Source organism: Astatotilapia calliptera, chromosome 10, assembly GCF_964374335.1.
Source record: "Astatotilapia calliptera chromosome 10, fAstCal68.1, whole genome shotgun sequence".
NCBI lineage: Eukaryota > Metazoa > Chordata > Actinopteri > Cichliformes > Cichlidae > Astatotilapia > Astatotilapia calliptera.
Genome location: NC_137431.1, coordinates 26,857,175 through 26,869,471, shown reverse-complemented (window position 1 = coordinate 26,869,471; position 12,297 = coordinate 26,857,175). Strand labels below are relative to the sequence as shown.

Genomic DNA, 12,297 nt, shown 5'->3' with positions numbered 1-12,297 from the left:
CATGTTGTTCATATGGAACCCAATTGATAGCAAAAAATTAAAAAAAAAATTAGAAAAAAAAGAAAATTAAAGATATGAGTAGTTATTTTTTTAACTGAATTAATGTAAAGGGAAAAAATCAACATCTACAGACTGAATACCTAAAACTTCTAAAGCCTTATGTTTAATTTACACTGTGCTACATAATTGTGTTTAACACCAATCAGCGACCAAAAGGAGTTTTTCCAGTCTTGTAGCAGGATATTTCCAACATTAATTGAATAAATATCTACGAAAAAAACACAAAAACTGAAGCTATATGACATCATGTCAATGTGATCCAAAAATATGATGCTCAGTCCAAGATCGCTCTCTGTAGCTACATCTTCCATTCACATTTTTACATTTTGATGTTTCAGCCTTGACAATGAACACCTAATAACACCATTCCTAATTTATTAGCTGGAAAATCTTCTGTGAATATCTGTATTTCTATTTAGCATGTAGAGGGTGATGTTGTATTTAATTTAATATCTGGAGAACTGGCTAAAAATAATCTTTCATGGAAATCAGATAATGCTCCTGCTTTCTTTTAATTAATTATACATGTAAATGGATTCACTGTTTTGGTATACACCAACGAGTCTGGCTGTGGAGACTGCTTGGGTATACTGACTTGTTTGTACTGGTTATAAGGGGTTCAAGGAGAAAGGATAGTTGACCTTGCATTTCCATGTGTGCAGAAACTGGGCACACATGGAAATGAGACGGCATTATGGTAACTGTTTTTGTCTTTGTTTGCATGTTCTGTAAAGTTTTAGGACTTTTTGTATTCTTATCCATCACGCAATCAGGAAGACATCCGAGCCGTCTCAGATCTTTCTGTAGTCCATGACAATGAGCCCAAACATAGTCTTAAAAAGAAAACATCTTCAGGGATAAGTGGAAGGAGGAGTCCTGGAGCTGATAGTATAACCACCAAAGACCCCTGATCTCAACAACAAAACAAAGCAGCAGCATACACTGAAGAGTACCATGTATATGGATTTGATTTGAATGTTTTTACATTGTATAAGGTTCATTCATAAATTTATAATTCTGGGAATTTCCTTAACCCTCCTCTCCTTTCCCTCCTTGCTCGAAACTGCTGCGCAGCTGCTGTTTTCTGTCTTCAGCTCTAAATAAAGCCTTTGTTTCTCATCAGCTATTAAATGTAGTTATTTTGTTTTTATTCATCATTTTACAGTACAAACGTGAACTCTTTTAATATACTCGTTTGACAATTGTGTTAAGGTGCTTTTTTAAAAAGGGGGGGAAGGTGGCATGTTTTTTCTCCTCTTATTCAAGATCATTAATCTTGGTGACAGGGATTTACATCAGCCGACAGACTCACTGATATATTTAGAGTGAAAATGTCTCCATTTCCTGTTAAAGAGAAAAATAGAGCTGCACTCAAATGCGGTACTTCATCTGTAAACACACAATTGAGTATTCTATGTGGAGAAAACAGAGTATACAAATGACCGAGCTGCGCAAATTTCTCTCTGGGATACTCGAACCTCCTACTGAATGCTGTCATTTATTTTCATTGGTTTCATGCAGTAATGGACTTCGCTTGAACAGCATCTTTGTATTTAACCTTGAGACTGAAACATTTGAGTGCATATGTGCATTTATGTAGAGGCACAAACACACGGAGACACACACTTTACTATGATAATGATCATCTCCCTATTTTTTCCTCCTAATGGCACATTTCACTTTTGTAATTACCGAGGAGTTGCGGTAAAAATGAAGTTCAGTGTTTCTATTTAATGCAGAGTCCATAAGGCTTTACTGGCTAACAGCGTTACATGTACAGGTCTCTGCTGCTGGAGCAAACATTGCGTACTGCTATATAGCGTAAAAGAAATAAAACTCAGGCGTGTAACCAAATATTTAATAGGAAGCAGCTCCGTCAAAGAGATCAAGTCTGTTTTTAAATTCAAAATTAACAGTTTTAAACTTACAGAGGTTGTTTTCTCAATTTACTCAGATGTGATGATCCAGATCCAGATGACACAGTAAAGAATTGGCTGATTTATTTTAATCATGTTTGAGTTCTGATCATTAAATATTGTCTTACAATATATTTTCTTTGTTCTGTGAAAAGCTTCCCAACATAACATGCACCTACATTAAAGTCCCAAATGTTAATATTAAGACTTGACAAGCTCCCATGCCCAGACTCCAATTCTCTGTTTGGTTTATTTGTCACATTTTCATCAAATATGATGAAATTAAAATATGGAGTTAGAGCCTTCTCACTGGCCCCTGCTGGCTGTTTACTAGTTTTACACCCCAAGCTGTTGAAAATGGGCCCTTGCTTGACTGAAGGAGAGGGGAGTGGAGAGCCAGTTGTCATGGTCAGGCTGGCTGAAAGTTGCTGGGGCCAGCTGTAGCACAGGAGCCATTCCCTCTCATTTCCACTTCATTTATCTGCTCCTGCTCTTTCCTCCATCCATCCATCTATTCCTCCTTCTTTTCCTCTGCCAGTGGACCAACACTCTCTCCATGCTGAGCTCCACTGTGCCCAGTCAACTGTGGCAGAGCAAATGGCATCTCTTTGTTTCTTGTCTGTCTCCCTCAGAGTTTTATTTGCTAAAATAACACAGTGTACTTCATGTATGTCCAAACCCTTCGATATTAAATACACTAACAGGTTTATGTTTATTTCCTTAATTATGTTTCACTCTTTTGTTCGTTTTCTCAGCCTCGAATTTTGAAGGAATATTTATCACTTCATTGCTTCAGGTAAAAAAGAAAAATAATACTAATAATTGCAAGTAGTCGGGGTTGTATATTTGTTTTACTTATAAAAAAAAACAATAACTGGAGTCATGCAGGAAATAAACAAACATAAAGGAAAGCAAATCACTTCCAGATCTGACCCACTGTAGAGCAGAGCCAGGTCCAGACAGAGCATTCTCTCTGTTTCCTTTTCTCTCCCTCCCTCCTCTTCTTGGTATGAATCTGCCGTATCTCATTCCCCAGCGCTAATTCCAATTTAATTGCCAGTAGCCTGAAGCCTCCTCAATAGGAGTAACAAATGGTTTGATTCTGTAGACTTCATCAGACTGCATTTTAAATGCGACACAGTAACCCGGTGCGAATGCCAATGAAGCCTGGCGAGTAGCTCCTCTGTTTACTAATTATCCTTTTTCTTACTCCAAGCCACACTGCACAAGTTGTCTGATTAAATCGGATTTGTGGGGATTGGAGGGTGGGGTAGGTGGGTGCTCCGGTGGTGGTGGTGGTGGTTGGGGCCGGGTGGATTGGATGGCAACCGTTGTCCATCTTTGCAAATGATCCCCACGTCCACAACACCAAGGGCCCGCTGGTGCGACTGTAAATCATGTTAAAGGGCTGTGCCACTGTTCTTCACATTGACATTAATTCCCAGCTTGTGCCGTTGATGATCTTTACAGTCAGCATGGTGGTGAGGAAAAAAACAAACACACGCTGGCAAGTGTATTCTAATGACATTTCGGAATTGATATCCACCGCAGTCACGCAGGGAACAGGCTTTGAAATTTGAGATTTCTTGAATGTGGGTGAGATGTGCAGTTAAGATCTGAAAACTTTTAAAGAGCCATGTTATATGAGGGTAGATTCACAACAGCAGCTCTTAGCCACAAGCTTATTTGTTTCCAATGAACAAGTAAATCTTTTTTTTTAATTGGGTCACTGTAGTATTTTGGCTCAAACCAGAGTAAATAGTACATTTGAATGAGATTATTAGAGCTCAGTGAAATTAAGTAAACAACAGAGTGGGGCAGTGTATTTGTACATAGTATAGTAACTATTTCTCTCATTATCTAACATATCTCTAATTCACTTTTTCTTCCTGTCTCTTGTGCTGCAGTAACAAGTGAATTTCCCCCAGTGTGTCTAAAAAAGGCAAAACAGATCTTTTAATATATACGCATAAGATGTTTTACATTTATTTGTCTGTTCTGGCTTTATTGGCACTTTGTACTTGGAAGTAGGGTAAATTCAATACAGAGTTAGCTGTTTTCATTTGTTCATAATGAGGAAAATATGGATATTATTACCAACCTTATCAATTTAGCAAACCTTAATCACAGCTACGTTTCTAAAATGAAGTAACAACGGATCGCTGGAAAACATTCACTTATTAAGCCTCCCTCTCAATGTATTGTCCATCATAGCGCACCGCAGACACCGAGCTAACACTACAAATTTGAGCAATAATGTGCAGCAGTAATGAAGTGCTCCAGTTGCTACAGTAGAGAGAGAATATGGCGGGGCTCTGAACGCTGTGCAGATGAGGAAATTTGCACCGCTATAAAGACCTCTCCCTGTCAACTAAATGGGCAGTTGAGCTGCCATATGGTTGTGCTGACATTATCTCTGGGTAATTAATATGGCATCTCGCCTGGCATCTGGTGGCATTAATCTAGCTGGGAGCAGTTCATCTTACAATGTCAGCGCTGCTGCGGGCCCGACGTGAATTATCACTGCCCGATGGAACAGGGAGGAAGGGACGAAACAAAACAAAACACAGCGGGGCAGGGTCTGTTGACTGCGTGGCGTTGCATCTTCTTATAATAGCGGTTGCCTTTTTACTTTGATTTCTTGTTTATTTCATCTGCATGAATAATGTGAGCGAGTTATTGGTTCTTTGAACTGACTCCTTGGCAGTCCCGTGTCATTACTGAAATGCTCGTATGAGTGCGATAATGTCTTCAGTGAGTCGTTTTGTTGTATTTAATTGCAATTGTGCCAAACTATTGTAGCTCTAGTTTTGTATTTTTCCCAATTATTAAGTTGCATGCTATTATATTGTAATTTTTCCAAGTTTCCTTATATTCTTTAGAGGTAGCGTAGTATAAAAACAATGTATAGTATAATTACGATTATAAATGTTGGTGTGATGTAAAGCATTTCCTTCCAACGTTGTCATATAATATTTTGCCATCCATCTTGCGTCTAGTGTCAAGACGGAGGTGATTATTTTTTTTGGACTGCCTCGATGCCTCCTCTTTTATTAATCACCCTTTTGCTGATCGACAGCCTCTCAGTTTCCTAATCCCGAGTTAAGAGTCACTGAAATAAGGTTTGTCCAGACAGATCTTAGTTTAGCAGCCTGCTTCTCCCATATGTTTTTAGAGGCTTAAATAAATTGATTTTGTGTGACCAGCTATGGCATTGCACTTGGGTGAAGCAGAAGTGTCCATCAGAACTAACTGCCACAGGCTAATTTCAATTAATAAAAGGGTTGTTTTTCCACGCACGAGGGAAAATCTAGTTTTTTTTCAAAGTATGTTCATGACCTCGGATAACCCACCCCCCCTAAAAACATGAAATCTCTGCCTGGTTAGAAGTAACCACTTTAAAATCTGTTGCCTCAATCCAGGGGTTTTATTCAGATGTAGAGCTCCCTTTCTCTGTTACCCCTGAAGCCTCATTTCAGCAGTCATTCCAGCCTCCTCCAGTTTGATCAATAAATAATTCTGTGGAGGTGTTTTAAATGAATTAGCAGAAGCGCAAACATTCCATCTTATTTTCTTTCTCGTGCCGAATACACAAACGCGCTACAACACAGGGTGCCTCAGTAGATGCCAGACCCCTGTGTTTATTTTTCTCGTGTTATGCATCTGCGTTTTGAAGCACAAGGGAGGAACTATACTGATAATGTGAGTTGAGAAAAGAGGATTTATGGGAGTGCTGCGCCTGGTTGGATAACAGGATACTCTGATTGAAAAGCGCATATCAAACATGGCATTCATCTACAGGTTATTATTCTGAAAAGCTGCGTCTGTTGAAGTTGAGGTAAACATGAGATGTCTCCAGCAGCAACAGGTTCAACGCTAAAATCCTTAACACGTCGAATAAACAGCTCTTTGAGATGTAGTACAGACCACAGGGGATGAAAATCTCATAAAGTAGTCCTAACTTACACCAGGAATGTTTTCTTGCCAAATTGAAACTGTTTGCATGCAACAAACAGATCATTTGCTAAGGGTGTGCAGAGTGATGTAATTCAGATGCAATGCACAATATGTAAACCACTTGAACAGAATGCTTATTTCCCCATTTCTGCATCTGCGTTGGCAGTTCTTCGGCTTCTACTTAGCACCATGTGGTAGCTTTACTGCACAATCACTTTAAATGTACAGTTCTCCACGATGCAATGAAAAGCTCTCAAACAGTTTTCCACATGAATATCGATCCCCTGAACATTTTCTGAAGATTTAGTTGGCAGAAGAAACCCCAGCCATTTTTCTCTTCAGTGTTAAAAACAAATTTGTTTTCTTGAGCATCTGTCGGAGCGATCGTTATCATACCGAGGAGCATATGTCTAACAGTTTGTTTCAGTGGCTACGACTGAATGAGGCTAAGAGTCTGTCACTCTTTTGATTATGTTACGTGGTAATGAGGAAATCCCTGAGACAGTGGAAAGGACCGCACACTGTAAAGAAATCCACTGGCGTTAGCAGTAAGATCTTCTAGTATTGCACATTCTTACATCTTTTTCCCTGATGCTTTTTTTCCCTGCTTATCCTTTTTTGTTGTTGTGTTTTGGAAGAAACTTTGTGTGGTGGTGCTACAGACAGGCAACTGTTGCCCACAGTGGAAAGGATATCCCTTATAATCAATTTAAAGACTCCTTTCAGTCCATAAAAAAGTAAATTAAAGAAGGCGTTTATTTACTTATTTATTTATTCATTCACTGTGAGATGCATATCTCTGATGACACCCCACGGAGGCGGCGGTAAAAAGGTGCTTTGCGACCTTTTCAGAAAGACTCTGGCTTGATATGCGATGAAGCCTGATTGCAGATGAACAACAAACACTTGACAAAGCTAAAGAGCAGCAGGAACATCGCTGTTTCTTTGATTTCTCACACCTTGTCCTGCCAGCACAGGCGGGGATGTTGTGACTGGTGTTTGTGGAGACTGTCAGTTACATGGTGGGAGATAGGAGAGCAGCCAGTAGGACGGATGTTGTTGTGACTGAATGCTGTTGTACTGTAGAGCAGCGATAGTTCAAGGCAAGAAAATGAAAGAAGACGCTGAGATTTGCGTACTAATAATCTAAACATTCAGCTGCGATGGTCACTCCAACTAAACAGGACATGCCGAGAATAATTCGCCTACCGCTGATTTCCTGTAAGGAAACGGACTGAAAAGGTCTAGTTCGACAAACCAAACCAGCACGTCCCGGGGAAGTGTCAGCGATCGGTTGTACTGCTGCCAATGGCTTAGTCAGGTTGAGTCATTTGCGGTTGATTTTTGATTGTCACTATTCAAATGCGCTTGTCCATGTGGCAGAGGCGCTAAAAGGGGGGTAAAGTTCAAATCTGTGACTCTGAATCTAAGACAGCAAATGCTTCTGAGAATAGTGTGGTTTCCTTTTGACCAGGCCACAAAAAAGAAGTCACTTGAAGGTAAACGAAGTAAATAAAGCAAGGGTATATTCACTGGCCTTTCAGGATTTAAGCCTCATGTTTGACAGCTGGGTGCATTCATTTTTCAAACTTCTATTTCCACATCAGGTATGAACGCTCCTTATCAAGATGAATCACATTTAGGTAACTTATCAAGGCAGCAGCTCAGAAAAGAACTCAGATTTCACATGATGCGGTGACTTTGGGATCATGTTTCTGTTATTACGCCTCAAATTGGGACATCTCCAATTAATACTAGTGCACTAGGATGCAGACACCTACATTTAGTCACTATTCTGCCCTCTGTATAGATAAAGTATAGCTTGCTATAGATTGCTATTGACAAGAGCAAGCAGTAACAGAGGTTGAGGGCTGCGGTAATGGCCTGTGATTGAACACCTTGTGCTGAGGTCCCGCTGCTCTCTGCCTCATTAACTCTGGCAGTTCCTCTGTTCAGCACGCTGCATTGCAGGCCACAGTCAGGACGCATTTAACTCTCTCAGCTACAGTCCTGGAAACGTGCATTCAGAAAGGATTTAAACCAGCATAAGGACTTTTAATGCTTCGTCTCGAAAAACGCCTGCGAGTCGTTGCAAATATCCCAGGTAGCTGTTAAGCTTCTAATCGAGGAGCATAGGCTGCTGTTATGTAGAGTATGTGAGTGGCAGCACCTTGAGGTGTACATGGAGATTTTCAGGTGTGTAGTTACATTTTACCACTCATCAAAATCCATTTCTTCAAGCTTTAGAGTCCTCAAAATGTTCTGAGATCCTGATGGTCCTCAGTCGTGCTGCATTCTGTCACTTCCACATTTAATTCAAATGGCCACCGTGGTGGAACCTATAACCTAGAATTATAGGAACAGTCTTAAGCTGTTTTCATACATGCACTTCAGATCTGAACTTTTCTAGACGTTACCCAACGGAGCTGCAGAGCTGTGAGAATGCAAATGTCCCTTTTATCCGGATCAGACATTAAAACTGCCTTTAACCTGCCAGATCCTCTGATGCAAAGTCAGTGTGATGTCTGCACGTGTGAGACAAGTGCAGCAAACTCTGAAGAGAATGAATGAGCACCATGTGTCCAGTATCAAACACTCAAACCACCCTTGCCTAATCCAGAGTATTTCCAGTAGAGGCCACATGTCTGAAGCAGATTTCCTGTGGTTTGCTAAATGTATGGAGAAAAGGAAACTTCATACAATGTCCCAGCCAGAGTCTCCTATAAATAGACTGATTCTTATATAGTGTTTCACTGCTCGAGCACTGAAAGTATTTTATACAACATGTGTCATTCGCCTATTTGCACCCATTCATGCAAGCACTGTTTTCAACACACTGAAACAATTAAAACTAAGATAACGCACACTGGAGAGCAACTAGGGGTTCAGCGTCTTGCCCAAGGATACATTGCCACACAGAGTGGAGCAGCCAGGGTTAGAACGAGCAACCTTCCGACCTTCAGATTACTACAGCTCAGTTCACCTGTGATAACGGCTCTTGTTGATTTATGCAGATTTATGCAGGTGACAACTGTAAGAATTTCTGATAATTTTTGAAGCCATTAATCAAGATGGATAATTTTTCTGAATAGGTGCGTGAGTGGTGGGTGGTTACCCTGCCGCTGGAAGCGCCAGCCTCAATGGCAAGCATCTAGCTACAGGCCATTTCTCTGCTCCTTGCCCATCCGGCCACTGTCACCTCCCATCGCGGGGTATTCCTCTCCATTACCAGCCTGTGTCCATCCCCCACTTAAATAACAGCAGCCCTGCCACTCCAGACCCATTAAGATACTACCGGCACTGCTGCGGCCCCGCACACAAACAGCCACAAACTGCCCAAGCCTTTATAAATAGATGGCACGAGAAGTGTAGAGAGGCTGGTTAAAGGAGGTAAATTATTCCAAAACAGCCAAACAGGACTGAGACTAAGAACCCTCCACCGCTCTGGCTCCACAGCTCCTCCTTTCAGGTGTCACTTTGGGCTGACTCAATTTTACACTGTAATGGACCTCCTGGGTCAACTACCTTTCTCCCACCTTTCCTTCCTTTTTTATCTCTCCACTGCTCTCTTCATCTATCAGCAGCTGACAAGCCTTTTACTCACTTTACTGCAACACACAATTATTCCCTGTTCTGAAGTTTGGACCGCTTAATTTTATCTAACAGTAATCAATGTTAGCACTTTGCTACAAACTGTGCTTTGCAGACAAGGAGGGCAAACGATAGCAAGGAGGAAGCAATTTCCTACAGTACATAGACTCAGCAGCATAGGTGAAAGATCTGGGATGTAACGTGCAGTTTGTGGAAAAAGTCTTAAAGACTTTTTTTACTTACTGGTGTCAGATGGACTTTCTGTACTGGCTGGTTAGTCAAACCATTTATTTCTATGATGTTATTTGTACTGTTATTAAAGTTCTGGAACTAGTTGGACTTTTTCCCACATTTAATTAAACATAGGATGTAGAAAGTCTTACTGTAGTTGGTGTATTCCTACACTCCAATGAGATCCATAGAAACATATTAACAGGAAAATTAATCATTTCTGTGCTCGTTAGCTAGTTTGCTAACATTGCTAACCTTTGGTTAGGTTTAAGCACAAAACACCACATGGTTTGGCTTAAAATAATTAGTTTGTTAAGGTCTAGGGGCCTTGCGTGATCCCGCAGTAGTAAATATGCAGTTGTTATGCAGGATTCTAGGAATGGTCGTGGTTAGAAGAAACGGCATTAACTAAGCAACAAATATCGATCTGCAATACAAGTGTATGTAATCTTATCAGTTCATCTACCCAACACAACATCCGCCCTGCAAAAATAATTGGACTTCCTCCTTTGCTGCTGTCGGAGCTACAACAGGCACTAAAGTGCTTTGTATCTTAAAATGAATAGAGATGGCAATTACATGTAAATGTGGGTTGTAATAAGATGCTTTAGTGTTGGCAAAATGCCTGAAACATTAGTTAATAGCAGCTCTTCGAGGCTCAGAAAGTCAAAAACTGCATAAATATGTGGTCATTTTTGATTATTTACTTGTGTGGTGTTTAGAGAGCAGCATGTTTAAACGTCCATCACTTTCTGGTGGTTTGCTTGTACTAACCATCTTTGTTCCAGTGTTCTCAGCTAGATTGTATTGCTTTTGATAAAAGCAGTCACTGTCAGAGCTCTTTTAAAGTTGATACACACTTTGGTGATGCATATTGTTCACCATAATGCGCCGCGCCACTGTAACTGCCCTGACTTCAAAGTCGCGTTTTTCATGCGGTGCTTCCACTTTTTTGTTCCACTGCTTTGTTTTTCTGTGTGTGTCTGTCTGCGTGTGTGTTGGTATCTGGGTTTCAGATTTCCACCATGCCTTGGCCTAAACCTGAGGTCAGAGGTCTGCTGACCTTTTACATTCCAAAACCTTTTTTTTTCCCTCTAATTCTTGATCTTTGGCCAAAGTCTCCACCCAACCCTACCCCCAAGTCCACTATTCTCTCATTTTCTCTGATGCCCATTTCACCTCTTGTGCACTTACACCATTGTTAGTTTCTTCTTTCAATAATAGAACTTTATTTTTACATATTCAGTCCAACTCTGAATGTTGTGATTGATCTGATATAGCCTAAAGGAAGAAGTATTGTGCTTATGGAGGATCACTGAGTTAGCCAGACCTTAGATGGATTACAAGCTAAAGAAGGAGGAGTGAGGTAGAAAAAGGTGAGAAGTGACTAAAACCTGGATTGTCAGTCAAAGCTATTATCGTACCTGAAATGTCCTGAAGGGATTCTAAAAGCAATAATAGGCATTCATTGGCCTCTTCAGTGGCCTTTTCAATGATAAACGCAGAGAGGACAAGAAGACAGAATTGAAAAAAGAGCAAGCAAGTTTAGATGTAAGTTTAGATGTAGATGTAGGAAATAGATAGATAGATAAATAGATGTTCTGAGCTAAGAAGTGGCTAATTTCCAAAGGGTGATCCTCAAGGTGGCATGAATATGCTCGGAAAAATTAAAAAGCAAAAGGTTGCAAAAACGCTGCCCTGTGTTTGGGGGGGAATAAGTTGGTCAGCAGCACATTTGGAGTTATCCTCCAAGGAGCATGAATATAACTGACATCACATGTAGGGCTGGAAGATTAGTACCTCGGGCTTTCAGTCATGAGTGCTCACCACGGTGTTAATGAAAACTCTACACTCCTGTAGACAAGCCCGATTCCTTTCATGTACAAGAAAAAATGAGAAATAGAGACAGTCCGAAAGTCAGAAGGGAAAGGTTTGTCAATATTTATTTTTTCTCCACTACTTGCAACAAAGTGAGAATTTTTTTTCCTCGTTTCGCTCTTCAGCATCACTTTCTTCTGCTACAAACCGAAATCTCCTCTCTTTACCTGCTTTCCAGCAACTCTTTTCTATCCTTCCTCCTATCATCATTCTCCAGTAATATACTCCCTCCCTTCATCCCGGTTCTTTAGCGTGTAGAACAGCAGAGACAGTGATTGATCTGGTGTGGAGGCTGTCGTGGGCCCGCCTCCTCCTCCAGTGGTTATGAACATGAGGCGGGCTGCTCTTCATAGATTTTTAAATTAGTGTCAGCTTTGCCCCAAAGATGTGTTATTGACTGATGAAATAGAAACTGAGCTCCAAACACTCAGTCCTTCCCCAGAGTTTTCCCCAGCCTGGTAATTGAAAAAGTGTGAAGGGAGTGTGTTCAAAGGAGCGTGCAGTTGGGTGTGTGTGTGCGTGTTTGTGTGTGTGTGCGTGTGTTCTGCTGTGTTTGTGGGCTCTTTATCTCTGCTGGAGAAAAATGCACAGTGCTCGCTGGAGTCAAGATTCGATTGAAGTATTGCATAGGAGATCTTTATCTTTCTACACACCCACCCTAAAA

General features: G+C 40.8%; 1 protein-coding gene across 2 annotated transcripts in view; it reads left to right on the top strand.

The window, feature by feature from the left end:
* The window catches only part of zbtb16a (zinc finger and BTB domain containing 16a), a 136,623-nt gene that overhangs the window by 111,868 nt on the left and 12,458 nt on the right, over positions 1-12,297 (top strand). The window lies entirely within an intron of this gene.